The sequence below is a fragment of the Manis pentadactyla genome, chromosome 9 (genome assembly GCF_030020395.1).
Source record: "Manis pentadactyla isolate mManPen7 chromosome 9, mManPen7.hap1, whole genome shotgun sequence".
In the NCBI taxonomy this organism is placed as follows: domain Eukaryota; kingdom Metazoa; phylum Chordata; class Mammalia; order Pholidota; family Manidae; genus Manis; species Manis pentadactyla.
The window spans coordinates 80,482,096-80,508,972 of NC_080027.1; the positions used below are offsets into that span (position 1 = coordinate 80,482,096).

The following is a 26,877-nucleotide window of genomic DNA, read 5'->3' on the forward strand; positions in this document are numbered from 1 at the left end:
ATATCAGAATATTATTCAGCCATGAAAAAGAAGAAAATTTGGGACAACCTGAATGCATTATGCTAAGTGAAGTAAGTCAGACAGAGAAAGGCAAATGTTGTATGATATCACTTAAATGCAGAATGTAAAAAAGCTAAAATCATAGAAACAGACAGTAGAAGGTGGTTATCAAGGATTTGGGGGTAGGGGAAATGAGGAGAGGTTGGCTGAAGTGTACAAGCTTCCAGTTATAAGATGAACAAGGTCCAGGGACTGATAAATAGTCGGTGCCTAGAGTTAACAATACTGTATTATATACCTGAAACTAGCTGAAAGACTAGATTTTAAATGTTCTCACCACACACATACACAAACCAATTATGTAAGGTGGTACAGATGTACCTTACCTTATTGTGATAGTCATTTCACAATATACACATGTATCAAATTATCACTTACACACCTTAAACTTATACAATGTTATATGTCAAGTATATCTCAATAAAGCCAGAAAAATGGAATCTAAGGATACAGAAGGAAATATTCTACAATGAAATTTAATTTCTTTAATTCTTACTAATAATTCTCAACATTTTTGTAATTGTTTTATTGATTTTAGCAACTACATTAAAAGGCCACTGAATTTTCTCATTATTTCTATTTTTAGTCCTGCTTCTTTCATCTCTAGGGTTAGTGGGTGGAAATATTATGATATTGGAATAAAACTGATCTTTGAAGAGGCTCACCCCTTCATTTGGTGTCTTTTCCTTTTTATATAAGCTTAAGGCCTCAATCTTGGGTGTTTCCCTTCTCTACTAAGAAAGACTAAATAAAGAAAATTATATATAGTGCTAATTAAAAATTCACTTCAATCTAACCCAATCCATTCGTTTATGTAACACATTTTTATTGAGTACCAATTTCAGTGGGTTTTCTGTATACTATGACTGGACAAGAATTAGCAACTTCTCATTACATCCCAGAAATGCTAACGTTTTTAGAAAAGATTAGCATCTACTCAGAGAGGATATGCTGGATCCAGGGAAAGAGCGTGGAATAGTGTCAAGAGCAGCAAGTTTGGAATTGCAAAGACCTGAGTTAGAATTTGACAAACATTCATTATTTGCACTTTAGGAAAATGACAAATACTTTTAGGCTGGAGCTTAAAGATAATATATGGCAGGGGAGGAGATAAAATCCCCCAAAACGAACCTGTATTTAGTAGCCAGATAGAGGATTTTTTTTTTTTAAGATTAATTTTGTCCAAAAGGAAAAGGTATATCCTCACTGAGGGATATTAAGTTAAGGAATAACACAATTGGGGATTTTCCAGAGACATTATTACAAGGGGCATTATGCAGAGAGATTATGAGAATCCAATCAAAGGCAGCTGCTTTGTGGTTGGAGAGAGGGAGGTCAGTATAAGAAATGCCAAGAGTTAGAACATACAGATGTTTTCAATTTGCTTGCCTGCTGTTTGTGCAGCTGTGTGTGTATGTGTGTGTACATGTGTGACATTCTATTTGGAGGCCACACATAACACCCATTCAATATAATGAAGCAGTCCCTATAAATAAAGTTCTCTCAACAGGGAATGGGCTGCCTTGTCAGACTGTCATTGGAGTTGCTCAAGCATAGGCAACAAGTGGTTGGGTGTCTGAGACAGATTTAAATAAGCAGTTCCCAAACACTGCCGCCGGTTAAATTTCCACTGGCCCACTATACCAACTGGAGACTTTGTTCTACTAATTCGCTGAATTAAAATGCAAACCTTCAATCTTCAAGGATTCTTTCTTTTTTTTTTTTTTTACAGCTATAGTTACCTTGTTTTTATTTAATGATGTTTTGAAATGTAAATATCTGGCAAAAAGAGAAATTGGAAACACTCTATTGAGTGAAACACTCTATTGGGCTGCTGTACATTTATTCATTTCTGGGACCCGCTGGACTTGAAGGGCTCTAGGGCCCTCTGGCGTCTTAACTTTTATGCTTTTATCTGAATATATCTGCCTGGAGAAGTACTTTCATGTAGATCAACAGAATGGTGTGATTGACATTATTCAACCTTTCGTAAAATGATTCCCTTGTCTCAGACTTTAACTGCAGAAAATGCTCCCCAAATTTCCAAGTACAGCCTTTTCAGAAAGCAAAATTCCAAAGCAAAATTGATGAGCAATTACAAAAACTTGCTCAAATGTTCCTTTCACAGCAAAACACAACATTGGAAAAATATTCAGAACCAAATCTCCAGCATCACTCACCAGAGTCAGCTCTTTTGGCATCCCCCCCACCCAGACAGACCTACAGACCTGTGTCAAGTCACTTTCCATATGTACCTTCAGGGCCCTGAGGGTGTGGTGACTGTCAGTCCAGATTCTTTTTTCTTAAGGTGCTGCTGACAAGCAATGACATAAACTTAAGCTTCAAGTCATAGAAAGGTGCCTCTAAGTGCCTGTGCAGTCAAATGCCACAGGATTTCAAATGGAAATGACATGAATTAATTTCCTGGGAAGAACAAAAAGAAAAGGAAAATTGAGAAGAAAGGCAGCTTATTGCAGCACAATATGCAGATTAATAGCTCCCCTCTCCCACAACTGAAGTGTCAAAAATGCACTTTCCAGATATAAATGACTGCAAGACTTTGAGGGTTTTCTCTCTCCTTTATTCATATGAAATATTAATGGATAACGTCAAGGCAAAATTTGCTTTTCTTAATATCTTTAGCTTCTCTTGCCCAAGAAACCCTTTCGGACAGTTGTCCCTGGGTGAACGAGGATAAGATCCACATAATGTGTCTCATTGTACCAGGAATAAAATTAAAATTCCTGATACTGACTTATAAGATTTGACTTTTCCTGGCTTAAACCTCCCACACCTTAGCTTCTCTAGCCAAACAGGCCTGCTTTCTGTGCTGACAGTAGGGATTTAGCACCAGCTGTTCCCTCTGCATATAACAGCTCCTCTCTGTTCTGTGCAGGCACTGCTCTTCGTGGTCCTCTATGGGTGGCCATCTCTCCCAGTCAGTGAAGCCGTTCACCCAATGTCTACCACATCACCATGTTTTAATTTTGTACAGAACAGTTACCTGATTGTGTGTGTGTGTGTGTGTGTGTGTGTGTGTGTGTGCGTGTGTGTGTGTAGTTGTCTACTTTGCTAGAATGTGTTGTCCATGGGAGCAGGAACCCTGCCTTTAGTGTTTATGGATATATCCTCTACCCACAGAATGCACAGAAAATATGCTAGATTCAAATTTTCGAAAGAAGAGCTAAAATGGTGAAAATTAGGTCAGGAAGCTACCTGTACAGCCCTGATAAGGAGTAAAGGTAGGGATTGGAGGAGGAGGCATGCTGTTCCTTTCAGAACTATTCTGTGTTCAGATTGAGGTAGGGCTTATTTGAATGACAACTATGCATCCTGTCTGATTTATATTCTGTCAACTACAAAAAAGGGAGGTTTCTAACTTCTGGCCATATGTATATAATACTGAGTAACAGCTTGGACACTTGAGTGTAACACCTGAGGTTTGAATATTGGTCCCACCCCTTTCTTGCTGTGTGACCTCAGGTAACACACTTAACCTCTCTAATCCTCAAAGACCTCATCTGTCACTGGTCACATCTATCCCACAGTTTTGAAGATTAAATGAAATCATGCACATGGAAGACTCAGCACAGTTGCTGGCATCTAATGAGTATTCATTAAGTATGAGTGGTATTTGCCATTATTAACAAATATATGTACCAAGCTTCCAGTTACCCTGAATCCCTTTCATCTCTTGTTACCTGGCCAGCCATGTTATTCAGATGTCCTGTAACAATACAGCCAATGAGACAAAGGGAACAGCCCCTCACTCCATGCTCTTGGGGAAGCTCTTCCCTGTAATCTCTACATGTCTCGTTTAGCCAGCGGGCCTGGCTAGAGGTTAAAGTTACTTTATCTACACAAATACATAGCAAAAAGAAGGTTAAGACTGTTTTTGGAACATACTAAAAGAAACGTCATTCTGTCCTTATCTTCCTTATATAGATTTAGTTATTACATCTTCAAAAGATCAAACTTTTCTTGTCACTACATTTTTAAAGAAATCTTAAAATGAACTAATTGCTTTAATGTTTTGTGTCTCAGTGCGTCTGTTTTAGGGAAGTATAATAATTTCTAACATGGTAGCTGTCCACTTCATGGTAGAGAGGTGAAAATCAGTTTCTCATGGTCAAAATCAGAGTCACCTTGAACCCCTTCTGCCCCCAACACACTTACATATCCATTCATCTGCCAGGCTCCCCAATCCCTCTGCGAGTGACATTTTCTGCATGTGTCCCTTCTTGCACCCTACACACATGCTTACTCCAGTTCAGACTCTGAACACTCTGTCCCAGTGCCCCACCGTCTTTTAGTCTCTGGTTTCTCCCTCCTCCAAAGGCACCTGCTCACAGAAGATACATTGCTGAAAGCACCAGCTATCATTCAAAGAAGTGAGGAATATTTTTATTAGGGCTTGCGATGTGTCAAGCACTGTGCTATGTATTTTAAGTACATTGTCACTTAACTACAACCCTAATGATTGTCATGCCCACATTCAGAGAATCTCATTAACTACTTGATTCCTCACTCTGTAAAGTGGCCCTGATCTTGTTCTGCCATTTACTATTTAATGATCTCAGGCAAATTTGTAATCGCAAAAGACCTCAACTTCTTCATCTACAACATAAGGAAATACTATTACAGACTCATAAGGTTATTACAGGGTTTCTTATCTGTTTTACAGTCGGCATTGCAGTTCAGATGATTCCCTGTTTGGGGAGGTACTTAGGATGTTTGGCAGCATCCCTGGCCTCTACCCACTAGATGGCAGTATCGCCGTCGCTGTCCCTCCCCCACGCCTCTCCCACCCCCGGTTTGGAGATGGCAGTACCTGCACACATAGCTTTATCAGCCCCTCACCGTAAACATATTCAAAACGACTGGGATGAATAAATTAGATACTTTTTGATGCAGGGTATAAACAGTCCCTCTCAGGCTCTTAGCACTTGGGACTTCCTTATTTGTTCTCTGCTCCCCAATTTGTTCTTGAGTCCCCAGAGGAAGCATAGCTCCCAAGATGAGTCCTAGGTTTCCTGCCTCCTTGCTTTGCGGGTCTTTCCTACCCGACTTCTGCCTCTCAAATTCTTATCCATCATCCAGAATACTTCTACCAGAAGGGTTCCCTAATTCTTCCCAACTCAGTATTTCACCATCTGAGTGTTTTTGCACTCATTTTTGTACCTCAACTATGACCTTTACATTCAGCCATATCACACGTTATTGATATAATTATTATATTCATCTCTCCTGTTAGGACTGAAAACTCCATGAGAATGCAATTCTTTGTCTTCTGTCTTGACAGACACTATAGTTCATTACAGAAGTGAACACAGTTTCTGGTATATGTTAGTCATTCATTAAATTGATGCTTGTTAACTTGAATTTAAAAAATAAATGACATTAAAAAGCAATGACTACAAGTGTTAAAGTAAACTAAAAGACATTAGAGAATAAAAAATAAAAATTGTATCCATATGCTTGTTGAAATAATCAGATAATTGAGCCAATAGAGGTTTATTGTTTAAATTATTCATGCAACCGCCTTAGTTCCCTGCTTCTCTTTGCACATGTAGGAACAGCTGAGAGAGAATTATAGTTGTCATTTGAAAACTATTAAGTGATTTGCCTACTGATGGAATCTGTATTTTTCTGCTACAAATAGAATTTGTCAAATAAAGGAGGTACAAGCAAATCTACATTATTGCTTTATTAATCAAGAGGGAGGGCAAAGGAGGCAACTGCCAGTGTGGAATGATGCAGTTCCAAGTGAAATTGAATTTTTTTTCCACCTCTACCTGTTGTCTTAGAAAAACAGCACCTCCCCACCCTAACCCCAGCCAAGCAACATATACACACACACTTGTTTGCCATGTAGGTGAAATTCCCTGCTTTCTAAAAGTTTGAAATCTGGTCAAGCTTATACACAGCCACTATTATACGATACAGTTGTGATAAAGTAGAATTTAAAGTTTGGAGAATTTGGGAAATTAGATTTAAAGACTCGACATTGCCACTTAATCGCACTGTGACTGTGTTAGGCTGAATGATGGCCCTCCAAGATTTTGACATACTAATCCCCAGAACCTGTAGATATGCTACTTCATGGGGCAAATGGGACCTTGTAAGTGTGAATGAATTTGAAACAGGGAAATTATTCTTGATTTTCTAGGTGGGACTAATGGAATCACAAGGATCTTTATAAGAAGAAGGCAAGAGGGTCGGAGTTAGCGATTTGAAAATGCCATACCCTTGACTTAGAAGAAGGAAGACAGGACCACAAGCCAAGACCTTGGGAAGCCGGCAAAGGCAAGAAAACAAATTCTCCCCGAGAGACTGCAAATGAGAGGCAATTCTGCAAATACCTTGGCTGTATCTCCTTGAGGCTGGTTTTGGAGTTCCGAGCTCTAGAACTCTAAGATAATAAATTTGTGTTGTTTTAGGCCACTAAATTTGTGGTCATTTGTTACAGCAGCAATAGGAAACTATGACAGAACATGAATAAATCTATCTTTTTTGTTCTCTTCTCAGATTTCTAAAATTTGGGCAATATCTATATAACAAGATTACTTGGGTCATATAAAAAAGATAAAGTAGTAGACATTGTTTATTTTAGACATTTTGATGTGTTTTATTTATCCTTTTGATAGAGCTTAACTTTCTTTTCCAACTTAAACATCAGATACTCAGATAGGACTGACCACCTAAAAGTTATGCAGTGAAAAATCACTTGGCCAAATAGGCAACATAATTGGTTATGGGAGGACAAGTGACTAATGGCAGACCCAACACAGTATTTTTATAAGGACGATATATTTTACTGAGATATAATCCACATGCCATGTGATTTACTCATTTCCATGTACAATGGTTTTTAGTATTTCACAATTATGCAATCATATCAGTCTCATTTTAGAATATTTTGTCACCTCAGAGAGAACCTTCCTACCCATGAGTGGCCATTCCCCATCCTCCTGTCTGTGCCTTATGCAACCACTAATCTACTTTCTGATTCTGTTGATTTGCTTATTCTATATTCAAATTGGTATAGAACTATACCGTAACATATTTCTGTTCAACATTCATATAAATGGAGTTCTACCAGATGTGATCTTTGTGTCTGGTTTCTTTCACTGAACATAATCTTTTCAAGGTTCATCCATATCACGGGATGTACTAGTTCTTTGTTCTTATTGCCAGATAATATGCAATTGTCTGGATATACCATATTTTATTAATATTGCAGGACAGAATTTTTTTTCTGAAGAAAGGGAGAAGAAAGGAGCAGGAGTGTGATCTTTATATCTGCCCATGAACCCAGAAGCAGCAGGGAATTATATTTGACTTGAAAATGGAAAAGGTAGCTGAAAATCTCATGGGCAGATGCTAGAGATTCATATGCTCCCCCAGGACTTGCCCTGCCTGGGGTCCTAGGTAAAACAGGTAACTCCTTCATTCTATACAGAGGAAACCAAATGTAGAAAATACCCTGCGTTCTCAATATCCGGTTAGCATGGGCAACTCATTTAGCTCCTTGCATTATCAGTTTCCTCCGAACATCTCACCCCACCCCTACTCATCCCCTCCTGCTCTATGCTTACTTCACAGGCCCATTGTGAGGATCCTATGCTACTGAGGGTAAACATTTGATTAACTAGGACATAATCTTTTAAAGTTCAAAGATGCTTCAATAGTACATTGTGCTGGAGGCATTTTGAAATGTTCTCTGACGACCAAAAAATGCTTTAGAGGTTCCTGAACTTTTTGGGGATTGGTAGGTAAATAAAGGTAGCCATTGTAGTTAGTCAGAAATGGGTCCTGATAGTTTCTAATACCATTGCAGGTAGGATGCTACCCTAATCATCACTGAAGCACATGGCTTGCTTAGGATATCTATAGTAATATCTAGTATGGTCTATAGTAATATCTCAATGAACTCATTTTGTTGAAGCACAAACCAAACTGCACTTTAATATAATGCAACAGTGTGTGCATGACTTCCATGTTATATTCTTCCTAATTAAACAGCAAAGAGTTATTATTGATAATAACGTAGCTTACATCTAACATGCATGTATTATGTGCCAGATAGTATGCTAAGTTCTTTACGTGCATTAACTCACAGTAATCCTCTTTTCATAAAGGACTGGAAGGCAAGAGAAGTAGCTTTTTTTAAAGTTTAAAAAGTAATTCACGAAGGTGAGGCTCTAGTTCACTTTGATCTAAAGCCAAAGCTTTTAAAGAGGATTTTGGTTGACTTGCTCTTGTTAGAATTAAGTGTAATAATTACACATTATCTAATATACAACGACTTTAGATACTAAAGACAGGATCTGCAGGGGGGGTTTGTTTTGTATAGACTTCATTTAGAAACCTTCCAAAAATCACACGTCAACTCTGATATTTGATCCTTCATTAAAGAGTTCACCTGAACTGTTTCCTAATTCACATTATCCTCCTTAAAGATACTGAGGACTCCTCAGATGCTTTGTGTCATTATCTCTGCTAAAATAGAAAATGTCATCATATTCTATGCCACCATACTTTATTCTGTCATTTTTTTTCCAAAACTTTTCAAAACTCAAATCATCCATGAAATCTTCTGTGATCGAGGTGGAAGCCACCCAGACATTCTGTTAATATCTTCAGTGTGATTGATATTTCTCTTCTGCAGGGTGGCAAGACAGCATATGTGTATATGTGGGCAAGAATATATATCTTTATGTTAATGTGCATCTGTTCCTCTCATCTTTACCGTGTACTATTAAGATATTATGCTCCTAGGGTGTGTCCTTGCTTCTCTCCTCAGAAGAGAGTATTTATTCACCTGGGTGACCTCAGTGCTTAGCCCCACGGCATGACGTACATATTCAATAAACTTAGCTTATTGAATGAGTGAGTGAGCATTCAGTGACCACAACGACAATTTTGAAGGAAAATCTTCCACACAGAGAAAATAAGATCACATACAAATAGAACTGCAAATTGCTTGTCTTCTCAGGTATTTTATTTTTAAGCATTCTCAGCTGAAATGTGCTGTGGAATGGATGAGACTTAGCAGGTAATTTTCATTTCACTTTTGTTTTCCAAATGGTTACCACTTGCAAAATACACCACACTGAGAGCGAGCTTTTCCCCTTTCCGGTATGGCACTATGATACAATGCTATATTCTTTTGGACATCTTTCCCTTTTAAAGCTATGGAGTTCATTTATATCTTGTTATTTATCATGGCTGTATTTCCTGGTTAGGGCAAGAAAAAGAAAACTAAAGATGGAACAATGGGGTTCTAACTCACCAACTACCTTTCGTTATTAAAAAGACTATCTGAAAAATCGAAATTTCAAGTCTTGTGAGCCTCTTGCTTAGTTACATATGATGTCAGTCTTCTAAAATTATTACTGTTACTATGTGACAAGAGTCACCATAAATAAACACTATAATGTGCTCTGTTCTACCAGAATCAGAAGAGCTGCCCATGTTTAAGAAGATCTGAATCATACAGCGTGGATGTTAATCCCATATCCATCTCCTTCCAATTTTAATGACCTTGAGTCAGTTTTTAACTTCTCTCACTGTCAGTGTCTTTATCTTTGAAAAGAAGGCAGTACAGGGCTCTGAGGATTCACTGAGCTGATTCATGTGCAGGGGCTTAATTTCAGGTATGTGCAGAGGAAGTCCTTCCTTCATTACTATTACCTGCCATTGTTGTTTTTATGATGAGTTCTGATAAGCAGAGGGGGATAAGTAGACACCTCCTAGAATAGACCCATTCAGAACCTCTTACAAAAGAGTTTCCTGACTTTGCATAGAACCAACACAGAACCCTCCAAGAATGCTAAGGGAAAAGCAATTTCCAGGTAACCTAGAGCTACAGGGTCACTCAGGTCACAGCCTCAGGTGAAAATAACCCATTGTTTCCTCAGGGATAGTAACTGTCCCATGAAGGCAGACGCTGGTGGCTCCAACAGTCTATGTTGGTGGTCAAAAATCTGGATTAAAGGGGAGGAAATTTAGCTTGAAAACCATTTACTTGAGTATTTAATTGCTTCCAACATTTTGATATTGGTTATACAAGGACTCAAGGTCTCCCAAGCAAATACCTGGGTACCTTCCTTGGTGATGTTTTCTTTTTTTTTTCACTTTACAGAATTGAAGAATTGTGAATGTGTCACTTTACTGTGCAATACAAATACTTCTTTCACTGAACTCCAAATGCCTAGCATGCAAGTAATCTTGGTTTTACTTTGTTGTGAGCAACATGTGTATTATTGCTTCCTCCGTTAAACTGTCCTCAATGTTTCTCTTCAGTCCCTAGCCCTGGGAATTATATCTCACAGTCTTCTTGTTTAGTCCTTTTTTCAAATGATCAACTGGTTTAGTTTGCATTAATTTTGAGCCCCCTCTCACCTGCTTTTTGTCATATTGCTAGAGGTCACAGACCCTCAGTTCTATGACTTACAACAACAGGCAAGAAATATTAGCATTATAAACTAGACAATAGGAGTCACAGCTCAGCTGCATTCTCAGGAGAACAGATCCACCTCCTTCCAAAGCCTCCCAATGAAGTGAAACAATATGGATTATAAAGAGGTAGTATGTGTGTGTTTTCTAATGGAGGTAGAGGTTCATCTCTTAACTGCTGAAGAATTTTCCCTTTAGTGCAATTTATTTTATTCTCTCAATTTTTGACTAACATGTCTATTTATTTATTGTTTAAAAAAGTATATTTAAAAGAATAAGCCATAACCCCATTACTCAGATATTTTCTGCACATACAAATGCATAATGTAATGATATATAAATCACTATCACATTTATATAATTTCCTGTACTCAGATTTTTAAAATTAATAATACATTGTGAATATATTCCTGTGTCTATCCATTCAGAGGAATAGCATCATTATTAATCATTATTAATGACTTTATTACACCAATAGGCCATATCATAAAAAGTCCCTTATTTTCAGGTATTTATGCTATTTTTAATATATTGCAACTTTTAACAATGTTCTAATGATAATACACGTACATATATCTTCATTCATTTGCCCACTGATTTGTTTAAGATAATCTTAGAAAAGGAAATGCTAGGTCAGCAACAGGCACATTTTAAAGACTTTCTATAATGTGCCATTTGGTCTCTAGAAGGGTCATACCAAGTTACACTCCCCCGAATGGTTTATAAAAATGCTTTTTCTTTATACTCTTGCCACTACTGGGTGTTTTAATTCAGTTTTTCACTTAAAGAGCAAGGTGGCAGCATCCCATAGGGCTAGAGATTATAAATCAGCTTTATAGTGTAAAGATTTGTTAACCAGGGACCAAGTCACGGGAATGTGAGCATGTTTTCTCTATTACCAGGAACTCTATGAATCAGATCTAATAACTATTTTAGTCACTACCAATACAGCCACGTTTCAGAGAGAGCACAAACTAGAAAAAGCTATATATATATTTTATCAAAAAATTCCCAGGGATGTGATCATAGCAAATATCCTTTTAGTTCTCTTTAGATTGGGGCAACAATACTATTGCCCTTGAAATTATGTATCTCATTTAGACACTGGTGAATCTAATTTATAGGTATGTTTCCAGGAATAAGTGGAACTCTATTTGTTTCTAAATAAAAATGTCAATCCAATTCTCAAGGAAAAACCACTGCAACTTAACCATGTAGGTGTCTACTTTTCATATATGAATCACAAAGTGGATGAGGCTATTTGGAACTTTTCTTGTTCCAATCAGTTGCTCTGTCCATTTAACTACCCTTTCAGAAGACAATAATTCTCAGACCCTCTATTAGCATGGAGAAGTCAGAAATAAACTTAAATATTGATAGGGCCAATTCCTATTAGGGTAACAATTCCAAATGGGACAAAAATATGTGTGCCAGGGCTTGTATACAACAGAAAGGGAAGAGCTACGATAGTTAATCAAAGGACTGGCTGTATTTTTTTATCTCCCCTAAGATTCTAAGATGATTTTACAAAAGTTTCTTAGAAAACTTCCTGTAATATCCAAAAATTTCTATAGAGCTGGTTATCGATTCACTTTACTAACTGATTATAAATATGATTGGAAACTTCAAAAATCTCAAGGCAAATTTAAAGTTATAGTTCTCCCATGAAGAAGTGGTTATATTATTTTGTGATTTATTGGTGCCTCAAAACCAGAAAGCTTGGAACTTCTAATGTATAGCCTTTAGGATAGATCTAGCAAGGATGGATCTAGCTTTCTCTTAAGTTATCTTTCTTCTTTTTTTTTCATTTTGGTTTCCTAATATGCTAAAAGAATGATGTTATAAAGGCTTTGGGCAGAAAATAAGTAAGGACACAGAGGCACTAAACAACACATTAGAACAAATGGACCTGACAGACATCTACAGAACTCTATACCCAAAAGCAGCAGGTTACGCATTCTTCTCAAGTGCACATGGAACATTTTCCAGAATAGACCGCATACTAGACCACAAAAAGAGTCTCAGCAAATTCAAAAAGATTGAAATTGTACCAAACAACTTCTCAGATCACAAGGGTATAATACTAGAAATAAATTGTACAAAGAAAACAAAAAGACTCACAAACACATGGAGGCTTAACAACAAGCTCCTAAATAATTAAAGTATCAATCACCAAATTAAAACAGAGAACAAGCAATACATGAGGACAAATGAAAGCAACAGCACAATGCCCCAACTTCTGTGGGATGCAGCAAAGGCAGTTCTAAGAGGAAAGTATATAGCAATGCAGGCCTATTTAAGGAAGGAAGAACAATCCCAAATGAATAGTCTAAATTCACAATTATTGAAACTGGAAAAAGAAGAACAAATGAGGCCCAAAGTCAGCAGAAGGAGAGACATAATAAAGATCAGAGAAGAAATAAATAAAATTGAGAAGAAAAAAACAATAGAAAAAAATTAATGAAACCAAGAGCTGCTTCTTTGAGAAAGTAAACAAAATAGATAAACCCCTAGCCAGACTTATTAAGAAAAAAAGAGAATTGACACACATAAATGGAATCAGAAATGAGGAAGGAAATATTATGATGGACACTACAGAAATAAAAAGAAATATTAGAGAATACTATAAAAATCTATATGCTAACAAACTGGATAACCTACAAGAGATGGACAACTTTCTAGAAAAATGCAACCTACCAATACTGATCCAGGAAGAAACAGAAAATCTAAACAGACCAACTACCAGTACTGAAATTGAATCGGTAATTAAAAAACTACCCAAGAACAAAACTCACAGACCAGATGGATTCATCATTGAATTTTATCAGACATTTAGAGAAGACATAATATCCATTCTCCTTAAAGTTTTCCAAAAAATAGAAGAGGGGAGAATACCTCCAAACTCATTCTAGGAAGCCAGCATCACTCTAACACCAAAACCAGGCAAAAACATCACACACACAAAAAAAATTACAGGCCAACATCCCTGATGAACATAGATGCAACAATACTCAACAAAATATTAGCAAACCAAATTCAAAAATACATCAAAAAGATCATCCATCATGATCAAGTAGGATTTATTCCAGGGATGCAAGGATGGTACAACATTTGAAAATCCATCAACATCATCCACCACATCAGCAAAAAGGACAAAAACAACATGATCATTTCCATAGATGCTGAAAAAGCATTCAACCAAATTCAACATCCATTCATAATAAAAACTCTCAACAAAATGGGTATAGAGGGCAAGTACCTCAACATAATAAAGGCCATATATGACAAACCCACAGTCAACATCATACTTAACAGTGAGAAGCTGAAAGCTTTTCCTCTAAGATCAGGAACAAGACAAGGATGCCCACTTCCCCCACTTTTATTCAACATAGTACTGGAGGTCCTAGCCACAGCAATCAGACAACATAAAGAAATAAAAGCCATCCAGATTGCTAAGGAAGAAGTCAAACTGTCCCTGTTTGCAGATGACATGATATTTGTACATAAAAAACCCTAAAGAATCCACTCCAAAACTACTAGAACTAATATCTGAATTCAGCAAAGTTGCAGGATACAAAATTAATACACAGAAATCTGTTACATTCCTACACACTAATGATGAACTAGCAGAAAGAGAAATCAGGAAAACAATTCCATTCACAATTGCATCAAAAAGAATAAAATACTTAGGAATAAACCTAACCAAGGAAGTGAAAGACCTATACCCTGAAAACTGCAAGACACTCCTAAGAGAAATTGAAGAGGACATTAATAAATGGAAATTCATCCCCATGCTCTTGGGTAAGAAGAATTAATATTGTTAAAATGGCCATGCTGTCTAAAGCAATCTACAGATTCAATGCAATCACTATCAAAATACTGACAGAATTCTTCAACGAACTGAAAGAACTGGTTCTAAAATTCATATGGAACCATAAAAGACCCTGAATAGCCAAAGCAATCCTGGGAAGGAAGAATACAGCAGGGGAGATCTTGCTTTCCAACTTCAAGCTCTACTACAAAGACACAGTAATCTAGACAAATTGGTACTGGCACAAGAAAAGACCCACAGACCAGTGGAACAGAATAGAGAGTCCAGATATATATATATATATATATATATGGTCAATTAATATACGGTAAAGGAGCCATGGATATACAATGGGGAAATGACAGCCTGGTGTTGGCAAAACTGGACAGCTACATATAAGATAATGAAACTGGATTACTGTCTAACTCCATACAGAAAAGTAAACTCGACATGGATCAAAGACCTGAATATAAGTCATTAAACCATAAAACTCTTAGAAAAAATCATAGGCAAAACTCTCTTGAATATAAACATGAGCAACTTCTTCATGAACATATCTCCACAGGCAAAGGAAACAAAAGCAAAAATGAACTAGTGGGACTTTATCAAACTCAAAAGCTTCTGTACAGCAAAGGACACCATCAGTAGAACAAAAAGGCATCCTACAGTATGGGAGAATATATTCATAAATGACAGATCCAAAATATACAAAGAGTTCATGCACCTCAACAAACAAAAAGCAAATAACCCTATTAAAAAATGGGCACAGGATCTGAACAGACAGTTCTCCAAAAAAAAAAATTCAGCTGGCCAACAGGCACATGAAAAGATGCTCCACATCGCTAATCATCAGAGAAATGCAAATTAAAACCACAATGAGATATTACCTCACACCCGTTAGGATGGCCACCATCCAAAAGACAAACAACAACAAATGTTGGCGAGGTTGTGGAGAAAGGGGAACCCTCCTACAGTGCTGGTGGGAATGTAAATTAGTTCAACCATTGTGGAAAGCAGTATGGAGGATCCTCAAATAACTAAAAATAGAAATGCCATTTGACCGAGGAATTCCACTCCTAGGAATTTTCCCTAAGAATGCAGGAGCCCAGTTTGAAGAAGACATATGCACCCCTATGTTTACTGCAGCACTATTTACAATAGTCAAGAAATGGAAGCAACCTAAGTGTCCAACAGTAGATGAATGGATAAAGAAGATGTGGTACATATACACAATGGAATATTATTCAGCCATAAGAAGAAAACAAATCCTACCATTTGCAACAACATGGATGGAGCTAGAGGGTATTATGGTCAGTGAAATAAGCCAGGCAGAGAAAGACAAGTATTAAATGACTTCACTCATCTGTGGAGTGTAAGAACAAAGAAAAAACTGAAACTGAAGGAACAAAACAGCAGCAGACTCACAGAACCCAAGAATGGATTAAAAGTTACAAAAGGAAAGGAACTGGGGAGAATGGGTGAGAAGGGAGGGATAAGGGGAAAATGGGGCATTACGATTAGCACACAGGAAGGCAGTATAGCACAGAGAAGACAAGTAGTGACTCTATAGCATCTTACTACGCTGATGGACAGTGACTGTAAGGGGGTATGTGGTGGAGACTTAATAATGGGGGGAATCTAGTAACCACAGTGTTGCTTATATAAGTGTGTATTGATACCAGAATAAAAAAATAAAAGAAACCTCCCCAAAATAAATAAATTAAAAAAAGGCTTTGGGGATATGGGGAAAAGGGCCTAAACTGTCATTGAATGATTATGAAATAGAAGGTTAAAAACGTATATTTTGGAAAATAGTCTTGTATATATATACACATTCGTTATTAATTTATTTATCCATTCAATCATTTATCCAGTGAGCATTTACTAAATATGAATAGTGAGCATATCTGGTTGAATTTATTCTGGAGGAATCCAGAGCTCTTAAATTAGGGCCTTCAATTAGGATTTGTATTGCTTTTTCCCTGGAGCAGGAAGGCTCACTGATCTAGAGCCACTTTTTACCTATTTTAAAGATCTTTGTTGTATGAAGGAATTTTAGGTTTGGCTCCCTTGGGAAAGTTCCAGTCTTTGGATTTCCTTACTATTCCTTTTCTCTCTTTCAGCATAGTAGTTTTCATCTTGGGGGGCTAGTTGATTATCCTTTACTGAATGGGTTTTACTTTCCCCAGCATCTAATTGTAGCTGGGTATCTAGACTAGCACCCTAGCTAAATGGGATCCATGACTCCAAATTCCAGAGCTGAAAACAGATTACATATTTGCTCCATTTCTCTCCAATGCATACCTCACTGAAGAAAAGAGACATGACTAGCACGTTCCTTCACGTGAGCATTTGTCGTTGTTATACCTCCTGACTCCAAACCCTGGGTCACTGAAATGTCTTTGGTCCACTCTATATATCCCTTCCTGACACGACCTACTCAACAACTGTATTTTCCTTCCCATTCCTCTTCCACGGTTTCATTAATTCAAGCATGGTTTTAGACACTCATTACCTAGCTCACAATATTGTGCTGTTTTTTGGTTATATGTAGCTAGTAGAGTATTTTAAACCTAAAGTGTTCTGATTCCATATGTGAATGGGATAGCTGGTAGAAACATGGCTCCCAGTATCATAAGTCTGTATTCCCTGCAGAAGCAGAGGTTTGGTGACAAAGAACATCTCTTCCTCTCAAAGTGAACACAAGATAGGATCAGGACCATTAAAGATTTAATCATTCCTTCAAGCTTACATAGTAACTTGCAGAAGTATACATTTTTAGTGTTAAATTTAAAAGGTTGATCAATTGAGTAGTCTCTTGACATTCTTCAGAGATATTTCCAAGGGACCTTTGCTAATAATCAACTTTCGAAATGTCACTGTAGTCCATACACTTTTGTGCATTACTCATACTAATACGTGATATACCATCTATTCCACAAGGCAGTGAATGTTAAATAATGTCAAATATAGAACCCTCTTTTCTGATGACAGACCCATCTCATTTTTGATGATTAATTCTTCCACATGATATGTATTTACAATGGAGTAGTAAAGCCAGATGACTGCCCTTCTATCATAGAGGACAAAATTGTCCAAATTATTATATTTTTTCTTTGTTACTTTAGTATAATCAAAGGGAAGGCAAATAACCAAAATTTGACCAAATTAAATGACCATAACAAATCAAACTTTTTTGCATGATCTTGAATCTCAGAATAAGAAGCAAAAGTAAGAAACAGGTGTCATTCATTCTACATGTACCATGCAGTTGAACATATTAAGTGTGTGCTGCTATGAAGACCATCTACAGATGCTTGGTTTGGCCCATAGTACTGTAAGGAGACTATTATTTTTCTTTTCTTCAAGCTTCTGATTCCTTTTCTATACTTTCAGTAAGCACCCTTTCCTAGGTTTTATTTTTACTAGCAAGTAAGTCTGAGTGATAAAGATGATTTATTAAATTACAATTACCAATTCCCATTAAGACAAATACACTAAAGAGTTAGCTAAGCTCACTACCTACCTAGATAAACTGTTCCCTCCACATCCTCTTTGTAGAATAATTTAAAAGTATTAATATATCTAATTGGATTTTTTAAAACAGCTAAAACCACAAATGTCAGAAATCTATTATAGTCATCTGCTATGTGACAATACTGACAACATTCTCACTGTGATTCTGAAGATATACAACTTCTAACAGGCAGTTGGCAAAAATTCTGCCCAGAATCTGGCTTGTTTCTTAAAGCAGGAGAAATCACAGTGCTGCACCTGCCTCGGTCACACAGGAGGAATTCTCTAAGCGAGCTAGCTACTAGGTTAAGAAAATCCTGGTGCAGCTTCAAAAGAGCTCTTTTACTTATTGGCAGATCATGCTTATTCTTCTGTGGTATTAAGGAAGAATACTTACTCCCTGTTTCAATTTTTTTTCCCATGTGAAGGAAACTATTATATTAGCTCTCTGGGACTCTTTTTACTCCCTTCACTCTATCTCCTCCTTGGTCATTAGTCGCTATTATGTTGGTGAATGTGGGAGCAAGACTTTATCGGTTATAGCATAACCCCTTTTCAGAGCAGGCTGCTTACACATGCATTTGAACCCACCTCTCTCCCCAGCAATGTTATAATGCAGGTTGCCATATTTGGGGATGATGTGGTAACCCAGCACATCCTGGGAAAAGATGGGTACATCTGTCTATGCTGAAATTAAATGTTAGAAAGCCTTTTTTTTTTTGCCATACAGTGAAACAACATTCTCCAGTATTAACTGCATCAGTAATAAAAGTGATGTCTGTCTTTCCTGTTGTCTGTTCTTTTGACTTCCTGAACTCCCATTGTTCTGACCCTGGGCGGCTAAAATGGAAGCCCCAACAGAGAAGATTAGTGGTGCTTTGAACTTACCTTATCAAAATCTCTCTAATAGGTCCTGATCTTCCTGAGAAAACCCAGAGAAGTCAAGGAAGCCTCTGGGTTTCTGAAGATGATGCTCCCTTTATACCTGGAGTAAGACAACACAAATACCATATCTTTAAACCATATTATACAAATAAGGACAAATTTAGGCTTAAAAACTTCTGCCTGCCACACTTTCCCAATAGAATCTAGTCATTTGAAATGATGCAATATTTATCTTTCTAATATAGATAGATGGGTAGCTAGGTAGCCATAACAGTAGACATGGGCATAGATGTATATAGATATTTATTGAATATAAATATAGATATATGTTCATTTTCTTTATTTCAATGTCCATTGCATTGTAGTACTGAAATGTGTCATAGAACACTTTAACTATAAATAGCTTTCTGAAGACACATTTGTGAGATTTTTTGCTCTTACCTCATCCCTCTGTCATGAGCTCAAAACAATAGTTATCAGTGTATTTCAATCCTCACAGCCAAAAGGACATTAAAAACTAGAAAATATACACTCAGTTTAAAGGTGTCTCAGTATAATATAATGAAAGAAAATAAGTAAACACTGGTATTGGACTGAGAATCAGAACTGGATTCAAGTCATAACCTTACTATAACTAGCCAGGCAATTTTGGGCAAATATTCAAGTTTCACTGAGTCTTAATCTCCTCACATACAAAATTAGGGTCCTTGTATGAAGTTTCCCCTAAGGCCCCTTCCATCTTTCAAATTCTGTGACAATTTTCCTTCCAAGGATGTAGTTAGATGTAGGTAAAATGGTCAGTGAGAATTTGTGATAGCAAAACTCATGTTTAGATGAAGCCTAACTTTTTATAAATTTACTATATGTTCCCAGTTACTAGCTTCTATGTCTTCTGGGCAATTAGTTACTTATAGATAAATGACACTAAGTTTATTTTCAAGTTCACCTATTGATTTGAAAAAACTCAATTGTGTATCTCATGGAACATAGTAAAATTTGATTTTTAACTCATAGGGTCCATAATACTTTGAGGCCTGATTGCCAGAGGTTCAGATATATTTTCATCCTTCTATCCTCATGTTGAGGAGAGGAAGTTGGAATTCTGAAAGAACTAGGGACATTGTGGGCAACTTATAAAAGAGCTCACAGAATTTGGCTTTATATCATAACTTTTTCTTCCCCTCAGGTATCTTCCAAGGCAGGGAGGATATTTCTGGGTGAAATATACATATATGGTATTGTATACATCATTGTGTTGCAAAAGCAATAATTCCTAAATTGAGATCTGAGTGATAGCTGGAATTATTATTCACAAAGATAATTGTAAAACTAACACATGAGATATTTTGTTGTTGATAATATAATTATGGAAACTATGTTAAGCCTGTACTATATGTCTGTCCCTGGGATAAACTGTCTATATTATTTTATAGATTAAGCCTCCTAACTACCCTATGAAAATTTTGAATTATAGTTCTCATTTTACAGGTGAAGAAACTGAGGCATGACTCAATTGCCCAGAAAGAGATAATAAGTTTCAGGTCTGTCTGATCTCAGAGCTTATATGCCTTCTTACTGTTCTCTATCCTGGCACTACCAAGCTTTTTGGCTACACCAAGGCCAGTAAATACTCAATGTCAGTAAGTTCTCTCAGGCCTATATGTACTGGAGCTTCTCAATGCATGGTGAATATTCAGCTTTTGATATATGAGGGCCTTGTCTGATTTATCTCTGGGACTATGATTTTGGTATTTCATTTCTATGTTTAAGGGAACAAAATGTTGCTTTCTTCATCTTCTGGCTTGTGTTTTCTGCCTGGTATTTAGCATATTTCATAGAAATGTGTTACTAGCAGGATGCTTACTTGGTATGCATGTTAGCAGTGATCTGAGCTGGGCGGGGCTACCTGCAGAGGCGGAGGCTTCCATGAGAGGAAGCGTGGTGCTCGGCGGTGAAGTGGACTAGGCAGAGCGTTTGTTGATCAGAACAAGATGAATCATATCATTATACAGATTCCTAGAATGCGGGGCTGGAAGGGGCCTCACTAAACAATTAGTTCACATTTCACAGTGCGTAAGTGAAAGAAATAAGGTACAAGGTATTCACAAACTGGGGGCCAGGTTTTCATCCACCCAGTTTCTCAACAGTAGCATCAAATCATCAAGTTTATGTTTATAGGCATCTCTTAAAAAAGAAATTCACTACTTTAGCTTTGCACCATGGCAGTCACATTGTGTGGTCTGAGGCCCAGAGAGCACGGTGGTTATGAAAAAGACCTAGGGGTCAGACAAGCCTGAGTCCTAGGGCCAGAAACAGCACTTTTCATTGTGGAACTTTAGGAAAGTGACTTGATCTTTCCATGGGAGAGTTTCCTAACCTGTAAAACAGGGTAATCAGAGCAGCCCCTTCACTGTGCTGCTTTGAGGATTAGCAGAATCAACCTAATTTAATAGAAGACTTTGCATCAGGGTTACATAGTAAGTAGGCATATGCAAACATTTCCAGGTATCATCCTCATCCTCATCATTTCTTTTATGTGAATCTAACATATGAGACATCTTTTAACAGCTATGTTTTCCTTTTAAATAAGGAAAGATGAATCCTAATGAAAAGAGATTTTGGCTAAAGAACTAATAAAATAGGCTAAAAATTGCAAACATGGTCACAAAGACTTCAGGTTTCTTACCAGTGAAATGGGAAAGACACTAATTTTTATACATACTTGAAGTTACATATGCAATACTCTGAAAGCATAGATTCAGGAATTGATCTTTTTACACAGCACTGTAGAAACTGATTGCACTCATAGGCAAAAGTTCTCAAAGTTTCTCAGAGCTAGCTTTTTAATTTCTCATAGTGAGCTTATAACTCGAACAAATGATTTTCCATGATTAAAAAAGAGAGAAAAAGAGAATGACTCACTCGTTTTCTTAATCTTAAATTGATGTGAAGGAATGCCCATTTGGATTCCACTGTTAGAGAGTTTAGTTATGCAATATTCATACAAAAATAGTTCCAAATCAATACAACATGTTTTAAATTTACATTAACATTTAAATTAATGAGAAGCTCAATGTGAATTATGGAGTTTTAGATGTTTAGAACTATGTCCCTTCTTGCCAACTTGGAACGGTATCTATTGACTCACCTTCTCAGTCTCACAAACAGCTTCCAGACTATGTGTTTTCAGTGCCAGAAGATTTTCAGGCTGGTGAAAGATGCCGTACTGATATCACCAGGGAATGAAGTTGGCCCTATCCACTAAAGATGTGAAATGCTTCCAGCAACTGTACAACTTCCCTGAAGAGCAGTTTGCCATAGATGGTTTTCAGGTCTAGGAATGCTCTAGGATCCAAGTTTTCTCCTCCCCACCCCCATCATCTTAGCCAACAAATATGTCTAGAATGCTTATTATGGACACAGAACTATGCTAAAACACCACAGGTTCTACTTCAAGGAACTCATAGTCTACTGAAGGATTCAGTCACTCACATATAAACAATTATAGAATAATATGACATTTTCTGTGATAAAAGAAGGGACATATTGGCTGCAATCAGAGACACCTAAATAAAATGGAGGAAAATTAAGAATAGTCGCCTGGAGAAATAAGGCTGAAAAGACAGGTAGGAATTAGACAAATAAGAGCATAAAGTCTCTCTGTTCAGAAATGAGCCTGAAACCTTTGCTTTAATGAACAAGAAGTTCTGAATGATTAGAGAAGTGGGGTAAGGGTGTGTGTGCGTGCTTGTGTTTGTATGTGTAACAAGTATGAGTGCAGAAAATTAACATGGTGAGGCAGAGTCAAGTGTATGAGAAATCTTACATGCAATGCTAAAGAGTTTGGACATTATCCTTAAAATCATGCAGATTCAGAGGTTCTGATGTATTTTTGTTTGTTTTAATGAACCTAATTTTATAGAGAAGTTTTATGTTCACAGGAAAATTGAATGGAAAGTAAAGATAGTTTCCATGTATCTCCTATCCCCGCACATTTCACACATTCTCACCCTCTCCCAAGATGGTCATCCCATAATACAGTGGTACATTTCTTATAATTAATGAACTTACACTGACTTGTCATTATCACCCAAAGTTCACAGCTTACGTTAGAGTTCACTCTTGGTGTAGTACAGACTAGAGTTTTTACAAAATGTATAATGACATATATCTACCATTGTAGTATCAAACAGAATAGTTTCAGTGCCCTAAAAGTCCTCTGCACTCTACCTAGTCATCCCTCCCTTACCTTTAGCCCCTGGAAACCACTAGAATTTTTCTGTATCAATAATTTTGCCTTTTCAAGAATGTCATGTAGTTGCAATCACAGACCATGTAGCCTTTTCAGATTGGCTTTTTCATATAAAATATGCATTTAAGGTTCCTCCCTGTATTTTCATGGCTTGATAGATCATTCCTTTCATTCCTTTTGACTGCTGAATAATATTCATTGTCTGAATGTACCACAATTTATTTATCTACTTACCTACTGATGGGTTCCTTGATTACTTCCAAATCTTGTCAGTTATGAATTAAACAAGTATAAACATCTGTGTGCAAGTTTTTGTGTAGACATGTTTTCATCCCCTTTGGGTAAATACCAAAAAGTGCAACTGCTGAATTGTTTGATAGAGTATGTTTAGTTTTGTAAGAAACTGTTCTTCAGAATGGCTGTACCATTTTGCATTCACAACAGCAATAAGTGAGAATTCTTGTTGTTCCCTTTCTCATTAGCATTTGGTGGTGTCAGTATTTCCAATTTTGGCCATTCTAACAGGTGTGTAGTGCTATCTCATTGTTTTAATTTGCATGTCCCTAGTGACACATGATGTCTCATATGTCTCATATATCTTCTTAGGTGAAGAGTCTGTTCAGATCTTTGGCCTTTTTTTTTCTTATTGTTAAATTTTAAGAGTTTTTTTGTACATTTTGGATAGAGGTCTTTTATCAGATGTGTCATTTGTAAATATTTTCTCCTAATCTGTGTCTTATATTCTCATTCTCTTGTTACTGCTTTTACAGAGCAGAAGTTTTTTATTTTAATGAAGCTCAGTTTATCAACTATTTTATGCATTATACCTTTGGTATTTTGTATAAAAAGTCATTGAAATATCCAAAGCCAAAGCCATCTGAGATTACTCAGTTCTATAGTTTTTCATTTTACATTTAGGCCTATGATAAATTTTGAGTTAATTTTTGTGATGGGTGTAAGGCCTGTGTCTAGATTTTTATTTTTATTTTTTGCTTGTGTATGTTTAGTTTCTCCAGCAACCATTTACTGAGAAGACCATCACTTTCTTTGTTCCATTTTATTGCCTTGGCTCCTTTATCAAAGATCAGTTGGCAATACTTATGTGGGTCTATTTCTGGGATCTCTATTTTGTTACAATGATCTGCTTTTCTATTCTTCTACCATCACTACACTGTTTTGATTACTATAGCTTTATAATAAGTCTTGAAATTTAGTAGTGTCAATTCTCTGATTTCGTTCTTATTCTTCAATATTGTGTTGACTATTCTGTCTTTTGCCTTTTCATATAAACTTTAGAGTCAGTTGTCAATGTCATAAAATAATTTGCTGAGATTTTCATTCAAATTACATTGAATCTATAGCTCAAATTGGGAACAGTAGACACCTTGACAATATTACTCCCTATCTATGAACATGGAATATCTCTCCATTTATTTAAACCTTTTTTGATACATTTCATCAGAGTTTAGTAGTTTTCTTCATATAGATCTTATACATATTTTGTTAGATTTATACCAAAGTATTTCAGTTTTTGTGGTGCTAATATAAATAGTAATGTTTTAATTTTAAATTCCACCTTTTCCTTGCTGGTATATGGGTAAGAGATAGACTTTTGCATATTAACTTTGCATCCTGAAACTACTATAATTGCTTATTGGATCCAGGAGTTATTTTGTTGTTGAGTCTGTCAGATTTTCTGCATAGATGACCATGTCATCTGCAAACAAAGATATTTTTATTTCTTCCCTCCCAATCTGTATATGGTTTATTTCTTTTTCTTGTCTTATTGCATTACCTGGGACTCTGGTGAGTTGAAGTGAGCTGATTTAAGAAATATCACTCTGGCAATACGGTGGAGAATTGATGGAATATAAACAGTTCTTTCTCCATAAAACTGTCAGATGTCAAAATAGGCTCTAGTAAATCCCTGATGGAGTTCATGTGATACCATATGCAAGACACAGGTGGTAGAGAATGTCAGAGTGACTCAGTATTTCTGTCCTCGTGCCTTTCCTTTTGACTATGGAGTGAAATGGGTCAATAAGAGAGAGAGAATTAGCAATGCTCTGTGTTCTATCACCCTCATTCATTTTTGAGAAAATATACTTATTAAGCATGAATTACATTCCAGAAAAGTATTAGATCTTGTGATGGAGTAATGAATAAGATGGTGTGATCCTTGTACTTAAGAAATTTACATTCATTTTGATGACAGATGAGAAAGAACAATTAAGTGAATAAAAAATATTTACAGATTATGGTAAAATCTATTGAGAAATAAATAGAGTGATGTGATAGTAATTAGGATGGGGTCGGTCAGTGTTTCTTTAACTGTAAAAAGGGTGAACTCTGGACAGGGACGCACTAGATTTGAATTCTAGTTCTGTTACTTCCTCATTACATTATGTTTTCAAGATCCTCTGTCTCAAATTTTTCATCTATAATATGAAGATAAACCACTTCGTAGTCTTGTCGTGAGGATTAAATGAATTAATAAGTGTACAGTGATTAGCCTAGTACTTGTCACATAGAAATGCTCAAAATTATTGGATATTATAGTTGTGGTTACTATATTACTATAGCAATACTATTGCTAATCTTTGGAGAGCTTGGCCATGGAAAGTTTTGACAGGGCAAAACTGGGCTTTGGTAGAATGAGAAAGAGCCTGATACATGAAGACCTTAGGATGAGGGTTAACACAATTTCCTAGATAAGCCAGCAACAAGTGCAAAATTCCTGAAATAATGTTAAAATGTCTTTAACTTACTGATGCTACTTCAGCAGAGATAGTATGCTACTATGAAAACTCCAGCTGCTTAAGCTTTGACTCCAGGAAAGAGGGGATAACTTGTCTCAGTGAAGAATTCATAATCTGATGTCATATGCTAGTGTATGTCAGCCATACTCTAGAGACAGCTATGAAATCTTTTATTTTTTTCTTTCCATCTTGATCAAAACTAGGTGACCAGCTAATAAGCATAATTCACATTAGAAACTAGTAATTATTGCCAATAATTGGTAATTATTGCTAAACAAATGTCTTGATACTTGAATTACAAATAAAAGAAATGGGCCTCTACTGGTGAAATTAAAAGTATTCACTATATGTGGATTGGCCTACATATTTTTGAGACACTAATCACATTTACATTAACAGAGTTTAAGGATCAAGTGAGGTATGAAGCTTATATACTTAGGGTAAGGAAGATACCTGAGGCTTGATTCATAAATGCTTTTCTGTGTAGCCATAAATTAGAAAAATATTTTATTGGCTGATCCAACTATACTAAATCTGCCTCCAGAAGAGTCTCCACTGAAAGGTGGCACTCAGAGCACCTAAAAGAACAAAAAAAGGTAGCTTTGTTGCACTTCCAGAACTAAATGTTGAAACTATTTTGTGTGTACTTACCAGTGAAAGCATGTATGTGGTTAGCAAAATTAGGCCAGTGACTTTTGCTTTACTCTAATAAGCATCTGTGTGGTTAGCAAAGTTAGGCCAGTGACTTTGCTTTACTTTTGCCTAGTACTGAGGGAAAGCTAACCCCCACCCAGCTCAGGCTTCCTTGCCTGTAATTATCTACCAAAGTCTGGTACCTATGCGTTGTGTAGGACCAAGCAGTTTAGATCAATTTGTAACATTTACAAGCCCGAGGAGCAAAGGGGAAACTGTTACATCTTGAGTGTGATAAGAAAGATACTATGAGAAACTGAAATTGGAGAAGTAGAAAAGAAACAAAGAATGCAGGGGCTTGCTTGCAGCTCCTGCGAACCTCTTTGGATTTAATTTCCAGTGTAATAGGAATCTTCTAAGAAATAAGAAGGGAGTGTCACTGATCTGATTTGTACCTTTTAAAGATGATACAAATCAGTGAGTAGAAAATGGATTGATAG

The 26,877-nt window shown here is 36.6% G+C and overlaps 1 protein-coding gene across 1 annotated transcript in view; it reads right to left on the bottom strand.

Moving 5' to 3' along the window:
• LRRC4C (leucine rich repeat containing 4C) overlaps positions 1-26,877 on the bottom strand; it is a 765,580-nt gene that overhangs the window by 165,286 nt on the left and 573,417 nt on the right. The window contains exon 3 of the mRNA XM_036891796.2: positions 18,737-18,833. The gene's annotated coding sequence lies outside the window, so the exon portion shown is untranslated. The remainder of the gene's footprint in view (positions 1-18,736; positions 18,834-26,877) is intronic.